This window comes from Archocentrus centrarchus, unplaced genomic scaffold, assembly GCF_007364275.1.
Source record: "Archocentrus centrarchus isolate MPI-CPG fArcCen1 unplaced genomic scaffold, fArcCen1 scaffold_93_ctg1, whole genome shotgun sequence".
NCBI lineage: Eukaryota > Metazoa > Chordata > Actinopteri > Cichliformes > Cichlidae > Archocentrus > Archocentrus centrarchus.
The window spans coordinates 251,478-261,842 of NW_022060302.1; the positions used below are offsets into that span (position 1 = coordinate 251,478).

Consider the following 10,365-nt stretch of genomic DNA (forward strand, 5'->3'; position numbering starts at 1 on the left):
GCTAGCCAACAGCTAATGTAGCTCATGCTCACTGCTGTCTGTGTGAGTCTGTAACTGTGCAGCCTGCATGTTGTGTGCTTCTTGAAGGGTTAAGTTGTACTGATTGTGTTCTGGTTTGTGTGCAGTTGTGAGTCCTGGTTGGTGTTGTTAGCTGTAGTTGTGTTGAGGCCTACTCCTGCTACAGCTGCAGCTTCACATCATTCAGTTTCCTGCAGGTTCTCATCTTCTTGTAGCTTGGTAGCATCTCTTGTTAGCACGCTGCATTGCCTTGTTTGGTAGGGTAGTGTGTCTGTGTGCGACTGTGACTGAATAAGGTGAGTCTTTCTTTGAGTTGTGGTCATGGTGTGTGATTTGGACAGGTCTGTGACAGATGCTGACACCAGTATGGTGCTGGTGTTCAGGCTCATTGGAGGAAAGAAGAACTGAGAGTTCAAATCATGAATGCTCTGGTTGAACAGGAGATACTGGCTGAAGAGTCTGATTGGCTCTGTGGATCAGGTGACTCAGCCACTGAAGGAGGAGAGAGAGCTTCAGCAGAGTGAAAGGACAGAGCTGGAGGATCCAAAGAGCTGCACCTCACTCTTACTCTGAGCTCTAGATGGTAAAGCTCTGGAGGCTCATTGATCACTGAGCTTAGAGCAGAGCTCAGACTCTCACAGTGTTGTTGAAGCTGCTGTCTCACCACTTTATGAGTTTGTGGCAGAAAAGTACAGGCAGCATTTTCATGGTGTCTCTAAAAGTGACCATCAATCTTCTGTGGAAGACGTGTGTCCACTAAACACAGAGAGAAACAAAGGCTGCAGGAAAAACCCTCCAGACCAAAGATATGTTCTCCTCTCTGGAAATCATTGTTCTTTGGAGGTGACAGTGCTAACCACTGATTCATGATCATTATTGAAGGTCAGGGCAAATTTAAAGGCATGAAGGCAGGCAGGAAATAAATGAGCTTCCACTGTGGCAGCGCCCCCTGGTGGAAACACAAGACATTATGCCCGGTTTTCCTGCACACTCCTTGGGGGCGTTACCACCTGTGGCTGCACTGAGGACGTCATTGAAGTGGGTCCTGATTATAGTCATGGACCAGGCGAGGATCCCCCAGGGTCCTGTCATGGACCAGCTGCTGTAATTAGTGACTGTATCTATAAAAGTGAAAGCAGCGCCCTGTGGGATCAATTGTGTGTTAGGTTTTGGTCCGATCATGTATATTATAGCAAATAATCCTGATCTCAGTACTGAACAAAATAATGGTGGTTATCATTTTGGCCATAATGGTGCAGCTGTAGTTCCCAGAAAGTGGAGACTAAAGAGCAGCTCCAGGAGCTGATCCTTCTGGAAGAGCTGGAAAACCAAATGAATTGTTGTTATTGGAAGAAGCCACGTTGTAGCTGACTGACCCAGTTTAGGTAACAAGCAGGAAGCCTGACCTGTGGACCTGATTGTGTACAGTACCAACTCCTACTGCTGATGAAGAGGAGATGCCACGCTCCTCTGAGAGTCCTGACTCACAGTTTAAACTATTGACCCTCAGTGGCTTTGTAGCAGCTCACAGTCTGATCCAGGTCACATTTTGTGTTGCTCTTATCCAATGAAACCTTTGTGAGTGGTAATGCTTTAATGCAGGGATGTGAAACCTCCTGATTGGTTGGTTTGGTCACAGGAGGGGAGAAGTCTGATCCTGGCAGTGACCTTGATGGTAAAAAGGTGTTCCTACACCCAGAGCATCAGACAGCTCTGTGGGGTCTGAACCAGGTAATCATATGGATTCAGCCTCTGTAGTGTAGCTGCCTCTGTCATGACAAACAGCTGAGACTTGAAGCTCTCACATACATGCATGGTTTACTATCAGGAAACAGCTGAATCAGAGCTAGTTAGCAGCTCTGTAGTCGAGTCCTGAAGGGCAGATGATGAAGTTTGGGAGCTAAAATCATCTCATTGATCTGAGGATGTTGAGCTGAGGGAGGAACTAATCACATCTCAGAGGGCTGAGTCTTCCTGAGCTAAATGATTTCCAGCTGTTGATGCTAAAGAGGACCTGTTAGCACTTCATTTGGGCTTTTCCTCATTCATAACTGGGCTTTTGCTCCCAATGATCCTGATTGGAATTCAGCTTTATGTCAAAGGTATTCCATCAAGTGCTCGAGGTTCTGTCTGTAAAACATCAGGTTTCCAACAGGAGATTTTGAAGCTTTTGGCTCAGAAGTTGTTGATGCTCAGCAGAGCTCTGAGACTCAAAGCAGCACACTAAGCTGAGCTGTTGGTTCTCAGTGGGATCAGCTGGATGAAGAACATTTACAGCTACAGGGAGTCACTGAGTCACTGTTTCTGTCCAAAACTCACTGACTGCATCTTTACCCTGTGCTTGAACTCATTCTTGATGGTTCCTCCACAGAGTGGACCAGCAGAGCTCAGAGGGTCCCAGTGGTCAGTCTGCCCAGCAGCATCAAACACAGCTGGACTCCATATTTCAGGTCTGTACATGTACAACAACTACTGTTCCATCTATTCTGCTCACAGTCATCTCCATGCTGCTCTTTGGAGACCAGTGGATTGTCAGTGTGTCCAACATGGATCTGATGTTTGGCTCCATGATTTCAGTCTGATTGGCTCATTCATAAAGTTTTCTGTTCCAGCTGCTGGAGGAAAACATCATCACTTTTGTGAAGGACGAGCTGAAGAAGATCCAGAAGATCCTGAGTCCAGATTACCCAGAATGCTTAGAGAGGGAGGATGAAGAGCAGAGGAGGAGCAGCAAAGAGGCATTAGTGAAGATCACAGTGGACTTCCTGAGGAGAATGAAGCAGGAGGAGCTGGCTGAGCGTCTGCAGAGCAGTAAGAGGATTTCTCTAAAGATTGAAGCTGCTGGATGAATGAGACATTTACTGAAGTTTAAAGAGATTAAACAGCATGGATTCAAACAGGCATTCTTTATGGAGATGAAATAGTCACATCTATTTGGTAAAACATTAACCGATGTTCTTTATTCATTCAGAAACGTTTGCTGCAGTTTGTGGACGTGAACTTAAATCTGCTCTGAAGAAGAAGTTCCAGTGTGTGTTTGAGGGCATCGCTAAAGCAGGAAACCCAACCCTCCTGAATCAGATCTACACAGAGCTCTACATCACAGAGGGAGGGGCTGCAGAGGTCAATGAGGAACATGAGGTCAGACAGATTGAAACAGCATCCAGGAAACCAGACAGACCAGAAACACCAATCAGACAAGAAGACATCTTTAAAGGCTCACCTGGAAGAGATGAACCAATCAGAACAGTGCTGACAAAGGGAGTGGCTGGCATTGGGAAAACAGTCCTAACACAGAAATACACCCTCGACTGGGCTGAAGACAAAGCCAACCAGGACATCCAGTTCATGTTTCCATTGACTTTCAGAGAGCTTAATGTGCTGAAAGAGGAAAAGTTCAGCTTGGTGGAACTTGTTCATCACTTCTTCACTGAAACCAAAGAAGCAGGAATCTGCAGCTTTGAACACTTCCAGGTTGTGTTCATCTTTGATGGTCTGGATGAGTGTCGACTTCCTCTGGACTTCCACAAAACTACAATCCTGACTGACCCTAGAAAGTCCACCTCAGGGGATGTGCTGCTGACAAACCTCATCAGGGGGAACCTGCTTCCCTCTGCTCACCTCTGGATAACTACACGACCTGCAGCAGCCAATCAGATCCCTCCTCAGTGTGTTAGCAGGGTGACAGAGGTCAGAGGGTTCACTGACCCTCAGAAGGAGGAGTACTTCAGGAAGAGATTCAGAGATGAGCAGCAGGCCAGCAGGATCATCTCCCACATCAAGACATCACGAAGCCTCCACATCATGTGCCACATCCCAGTCTTCTGCTGGATCACTGCTACAGTTCTGGAGGATGTGCTGAAGACCAGAGAGGGAGGAGAGCTGCCCAAGACCCTGACTGACATGTACATCCACTTCCTGGTGGTTCAGGCCAAAGTGAAGAAGGTCAAGTATGATGGAGGAGCTGAGACAGATCCACACTGGAGTCCAGAGAGCAGGAAGATGATTGAGTCTCTGGGAAAACTGGCTTTGGATCAGCTGCAGAAAGGAAACCTGATCTTCTATGAATCAGACCTGACAGAGTGTGGCATCGATATGAGAGCAGCCTCAGTGTACTCAGGAGTGTTCACACAGATCTTTAAAGAGGAGAGAGGGCTGTACCAGGACAAGGTGTTCTGCTTCATCCATCTGAGTGTTCAGGAGTTTCTGGCTGCTCTTCATGTCCATCTGACCTTCATCAAGTCTGGACTCAATCTGCTGGAAGAACAACAAACAACCTTCAAGAAGTCTAAATTATTTAATAAACCAAAGCTACAAGCTCTCCATCAGAGTGCTGTGAACAAGGCCTTACAGAGTCCAAATGGACACCTGGACTTGTTCCTCCGCTTCCTCCTGGGTCTTTCACTGCAGACCAATCAGAGTCTTCTACGAGGCCTGCTGACACAGACAGGAAGTAGCTCACAAACCAATCAGGAAACAGTCCAGTACATCAAGAAGAAGCTCAATGAGAATCTGCCTGCAGAGAAAAGCATCAATCTGTTCCACTGTCTGAATGAACTGAATGATGGTTCTCTAGTGGAGGAGATCCAACAGTCCCTGAGATCAGGAAGTCTCTCCACAGATAAACTGTCTCCTGCTCAGTGGTCAGCTCTGGCCTTCATCTTACTGTCATCAGAAGAAGATCTGGATGTGTTTGACCTGCAGAAATACTCTGCTTCAGAGGAGGCTCTGCTGAGGCTGCTGCCAGTGGTCAAAGCCTCCAACAAAGCTCTGTGAGTAAATATGTCATCATCTCTTTATTTCTATCATAAACAGTGTGATGGGTGCTGTTCTTTTAAAAACTTAAGAATATGAATTCAATGATCATCAGCTATAATCAAGCTTATGATACTTTTAATGTCCCAAAGCAGCAGAAAGTGTTTCTGAGACATTTGTGTGTCTAACTCTTATCAAAGTACCATCCAGACCCATAGGTCATTAACTCCCATCATTAATCTCTCAGAAACAAAAACCCATAATAAGAAAAATCTGTGGCATGTTCTGTTCATCCCAAAGGATCCAATCAATGTTCTTTCTGTACTGTTCTCTCTTCAGTTCTCAGTAACTCTGTATCATATACCCAGGCTCTGCAGCTGCTGCTGAACTCAATCTTATTCCTTATGTTGCTTGTAGCTTCATGTTGTCAAATCTCAGTCACTGGTTCATAAAAATGTCCTTGTCCACCCACTCAGTACAGATGACCTTCGGTTTGTCAGGCCCCCTGGCAGCTTTACTGGCCTCAGGTTGTTCACAGCAGACTGTAACTACATCTTCTTCTGATGTTGCTAATCCAAGCTCTGGCTTGTGTCCCACCTTCAGTGCAGTCCCTTATTTCCTCTGTAATCTCTGCTATGGCTGCTCTAATTGCATCCAGCATGGAGGACAAACTGGCTCCACTAAGGTTCCTGTTAGTTGTCAGAAAGCATGTCTGACTGTAAGGCTGCCATAACCAGAGTTCCCACAGAATTACATTTGACTCCCAGCTTTATCTTTGGGATTTCCTGAGTCAGCATTTCAGCTCATCTCCTTCACAGACACCTTTAACAGTGTTTCGTGTTTTTATTTGTGAAGGAAGACACCTCAAACACTTTAATTTAAAATGAAAACATTTAATATATTAAAGAATCAGAAGTTATCAGCATGTACATGGGCCACTGGTTCAGGCAGACACAGACCATCCCAGCAGTCTGGCTGTGGCTCCCCTCCCCACAGAGCAAAGTCTCTCGGCTAAACATAACTATTTTATACACTGTTAAAAAGTGACTGTAGAATCTACAGTAATCTACCTGCAGCAGGGTTGCCAGCCAGTTACTGTAATTTTTACAGTAACCTTACTGTAATTTAATTACAGTTTTACTGTAATTTAATTACAATTTGGCTGTAATTTACAATTTTACTGTAATTCTCTTACAGTTTTACTGTAATTTTGTTTTACAATTTTACTGTAATTTCATTACAATTTTACTGTGATTTTATCACAATTTTACAGTAATTATATTACATGGTTACTGTTACTTCATTTTTTTCCTGTGATAGAATTACAGTAAAAGTTATTTCATTTTACAGTAGTGTAAGAGGCACCCTAAATATTAATTTCAACAGGAATTAAACTCTGCATACTTTGGCTATTGCTAGCTGTTAAAAGTTAAAATGTCAACTTGCAGTTTGCAATTCACCAAACTCTCAATAAATGTTAGCAATGTTTCTAATTTCAAGCAAATAAAAAACAATATATTTTAAAATTATTTTATTTCATTGTCAATTTAAAACCAACAAACTGAAACATAACAAAACATGACGCTTTGCAAAGGCAACTTTTTACATACAAGTCAAAAAGTATAGAAACCAAAGTGTAAAAATACACTGACATGAACTGACCAAAAAACATTATGAACTGCTACATTTTTAAATGCATAACCCCCCATGGTAATATTACATCACATACAAGTTAAATAACCTTTAAAATAAAAGTTCCAAAGGGTCAAAATCTCTAAAAAACAAACAAACTGTCAAACAACTGGATCCCTTCCTTTTGAAGGAAGGAATCCAGCACTGTCAAATATTGAAGTTACATATTTTTGAACACTTTATAGGAACCCTAACAGTAACATCTTTAACATTTGAGCTAGTTTAAAACTTCGTGAACAGCCAAACCAAACCAACATGAATGAGTGCTGAGTGGGGCTTAGTCCTGAACGCCTCATCAAAGGGTGGCTGGAAGATAAAGAAAGGAAAATGTTTCATTTAACACATGAAATATACACATTTCACATTAAACTACATTTATGTCAGTTAAAGACAGACAGGAAGACGAGGACAGATTTGGTGGACAGACACTCTTTCTCTGACCTTCCCTCATTGTAGCTGTCCTCCTGTCTGTCTGTTAGAAATGGATAGGACAGATACAGAGAGACAGAGAAAGAGAGGGAGAGACAGAGAGGGAGAGACAGAGAAAGAGAGGGAGAGACAGAGACAGAGAAAGAGAGAAAGAGACAGAGAAAGAGAAAGAGAGACAGAGACAGAGAAAGAGAGGGAGAGACAGAGAAAGAGAGGCAGAGACAGACACGTCCATGGACAGGAGGACAGATAGAGAAAAAAAGCAAAGAGCACATACAGAGAGCAGTAAATGTGTAATCTTACCATTTTAGAAGTTCCTCTGGTAGTCCATGAACTTGCAGAGGACAGTGGAGACATGTTTGTTCACTGCTGTCTTTTTCTTTTGCACGAGTCGTCCTGTCATTTTTGATGTTACTTTTCCTTTTGCAGCCTTTGTTCCCCTTTCAGGGTTGAGGCCTGTGAATCACCTAAAACAGATGGAGACATATAGCTCAGTGTTCAAAACCACCCTTTTCTTTACTGTAAGTTACATATTGACCTTTTAGGTGCCGTTTACACGAAGCCGTTTTCACTGGAAACGGTGTCGTTTTGATGCGTTTCAGCCTTTCGTTTACACGATGGCGTTTCAGAAACGATCCGCGTTTACACGAGGACATGTGAAACGATGAAAACGATGTAGTTCCCATGCCAGGCCACAAGTTGGCGTTGGTGTTCTCTTTGCAGTTTGTTTACGCAAGACGCGCATGCGTGGAGTGACACAGTAGGTAGTGCGGCAAATTGTTCATTACTTACAAAACGGCCAATGTGAGAGGTTTTGTGTGGACCGATGATGAGGTTGGATCGCTGCTGCACACAACGCTGAATTACAAAACGGTAAAAACACAGGAAAAGCATAAGAAGCACTCGTGAATCCGCGAGTACTGTTTATCAGTTTGCGCGTGCGCGAAAAACTGGCCGTCGCAACCATAGTGCGCATGTGCGAGTCGAGCGTTTTCAAATCACCCCGGTTTCAAGTGTTTACACGAAAACGCAAGCCGGTGCGTTTCTGAAACGCTCCACTCTGGACCCCGTTTCTGAAACACATCGTTTTCACTCTGTTGTCGTGTAAACAGAAGGGCGAAACGCATCAAAACGACACCGTTGTCGTGTAAACGCAAGGCCGAAACGCATCAAAACGACACCGTTTCAAAATGAAAACGGTCTCGTGTAAACGGCACCTTAGATTAGATGCTTGTGAACTACCAAATATGTTTAACAAAAGGCATCACTGAATTAGATCTCACCTTTGAAAAACCTCCAGTGTGCATGCTGCCTCCTCTGGATACTCAAGGTTAAAACGTAGAAGGTGGCAAAAAGTGCTGCGAGACCAGCCTGGAACGTAGGTTGAACGCCCTCAAACAATTTCACCCTCGATGCTGATCATCCATGATGAAGGGTAATGTTGTCTCCTGAAAAGATAACAATATTAACTGATATTAGAGGGGAGGCAGATACATCCCTGTCTCAGTGACAGAGGGATGTATCTGCCTCCCCTCTGTCTGTAGACCTAGGGATGCAGATACAGTAAGATGGCAATATCCCACTGTATCTTCCACCCATTTGTCTATAGACAGGGGGATGGGAGATACAGTGAGACACCCTGAAGACTACATTGTGCATATGTTGTACTTACTGAGGGCAATGAGTTGTGGACTTGGCGGCAGGTTGTGTGTCCCTTTAAGACCTGCAGCTGTAGCACACCTCTGTAGCACATCACAACATAAGATTACCTAAGAAAAAACGTTGGATTTGATTTTTCATTCTTCCTCATTTGGTTGCTGAAGGACCTCCAGCTGTTTCCCAGTAAAGGTTTTAAGCTGGTTACAGGTAAAAGCTGCTGCTTTGGACACTAGAATAACGTCTCCTTTCTCTCCACCTGAGCTCAGGTCTCAGTAGCGGCTCCGCCTTTTTCTGCTTGCTGCGCATGTGCAGACAGACTGCAGTAAAACAGCTGCTGCTGTGTTTTAGTTGAAAAACTGGGGGCTGCATGAGTTTAATGCTGTAATGCTTTTTATTCACAAGCATCCTCCAAATTACGTTTCTACTGCAGCTCTATTTTTAGTCGCTAATCAGGGTTTAAAGTATAAAAACCTTTAGACGAGCCCCTCGTACTGAAGGGGGGGTGTTCAGCACCAAACGATGCTAATGCTAATAGCTAACTGTGGTTATAGCAGCCGTCCTGGTGGCTGCAGCTGAAGTAAAGACTGACATTCACTGCACACACACACACACACACACACACACACACACACACAGCACAGAGCAGTGGGGGCGTGGAAAAACTTGTCAGGATGATCCACTCGTGTAAAGCGTGGTTTTTTCCAAATGATGGAAATCCGCCACAGCGACAGTCCTTTAATGTCGCTAACGTGGATGAAATGCTCGCATGGAGACACCTGAGCTGCAGAGTTAAAAACATCGAAGCAACAAATTTGTGTCGAGGATTTTTAATAGAAGAACTATTTGAGTTATTCGTTGCAGCCCTAAAATTTGTATTCAATTTTCAATTTGTGTCTCAAAATACATGAAGGTTGTTATCTACCTTTCATGTTGGGACTCTTTTTGTTAAATTAGAAGCCTGAAATTTCCATTTGATCTTCATTTTTCCTCTTACTTCTCCTCCGTTCATGCCGGCTGTCATTTCCATTTCTGTAGCCGTGAAATCAAGAGCAGCAGGACCACAGTGAGAACAAATGTGCACATTGTTAATCAAACTGCTCTGTGCTAGATTGTAAACTGTGGTGAAATAATAGCAGCCTCAGCAAGGCGCAGCGCCCGGCGACCAACTGCTAGCTAGAAGACTGTGACAGAAGCGAGAGTAGCTCACCACATCCAATATTTGTTTGCCCACTAACAGACACAAAACTGCAATAAAAATGTTAAAAAGTACTTACCCGGTGAAAATCCTCCTTGGTCCCGCTCTCTAGCCCGCGAACATTCGCCTCCAGCCGGTAAATATCCCACAATGCAACTGTACATTTAAAATTTACAGCACAGCTATGCACGTGATCCAGCGGTCCAATTAAATTCCATATTCTTATCAGAGGCATTTCAGTTCACAGCAAAGAGCTGTATTTCCAAACTACAGCCGCCTTACTGTATGATCATGCTGCAGTTTTTACAGCCATTCGTTACAGTGTACTACAAGCACTATCAATTCAAAAACAGATGGAGAGAGCCGTGGTTTAGACTTGGCCTTCTCAGATTGGTTTGTCAGTGGCTGGCTCTCACTGCTCAGATTTCTTCCATCAGTGATAAAGGCCCTGTAAAAGAAACACATCTCCCTGCCCTGATATGTCCCTAATCATGACAGAGCAGTTTGATCCAGCTTACTAACAGGACACAGTGACATTTACTCCTGTGCACCTAATGTACATATGGCAAAACCTTCAAAGATAAGATAAACATATTTTCCTCTGAGATTGGGAAAGC

General features: G+C 43.9%; 3 long non-coding RNA genes across 3 annotated transcripts; 1 reads left to right on the plus strand and 2 right to left on the minus strand.

Moving 5' to 3' along the window:
* Positions 1-2,437: 2,437 nt before the first annotated feature.
* Positions 2,438-3,048, plus strand: LOC115778008 (uncharacterized). Its single transcript, XR_004019736.1, has 3 exons — positions 2,438-2,468; positions 2,631-2,829; positions 2,990-3,048. It is a non-coding gene; the product is annotated as an uncharacterized LOC115778008 (long non-coding RNA).
* A 3,382-nt stretch (positions 3,049-6,430) lies between these two features.
* Positions 6,431-8,230, minus strand: LOC115778007 (uncharacterized). Its single transcript, XR_004019735.1, has 3 exons — positions 8,178-8,230; positions 7,198-7,361; positions 6,431-6,771 (listed from the first exon to the last, which is right to left on the minus strand). It is a non-coding gene; the product is annotated as an uncharacterized LOC115778007 (long non-coding RNA).
* On the minus strand, positions 8,226-9,911 carry LOC115778005 (uncharacterized). Its single transcript, XR_004019733.1, has 3 exons — positions 9,828-9,911; positions 8,567-8,663; positions 8,226-8,342 (listed from the first exon to the last, which is right to left on the minus strand). It is a non-coding gene; the product is annotated as an uncharacterized LOC115778005 (long non-coding RNA).
* Between the last annotated feature and the right edge of the window lie 454 nt (positions 9,912-10,365).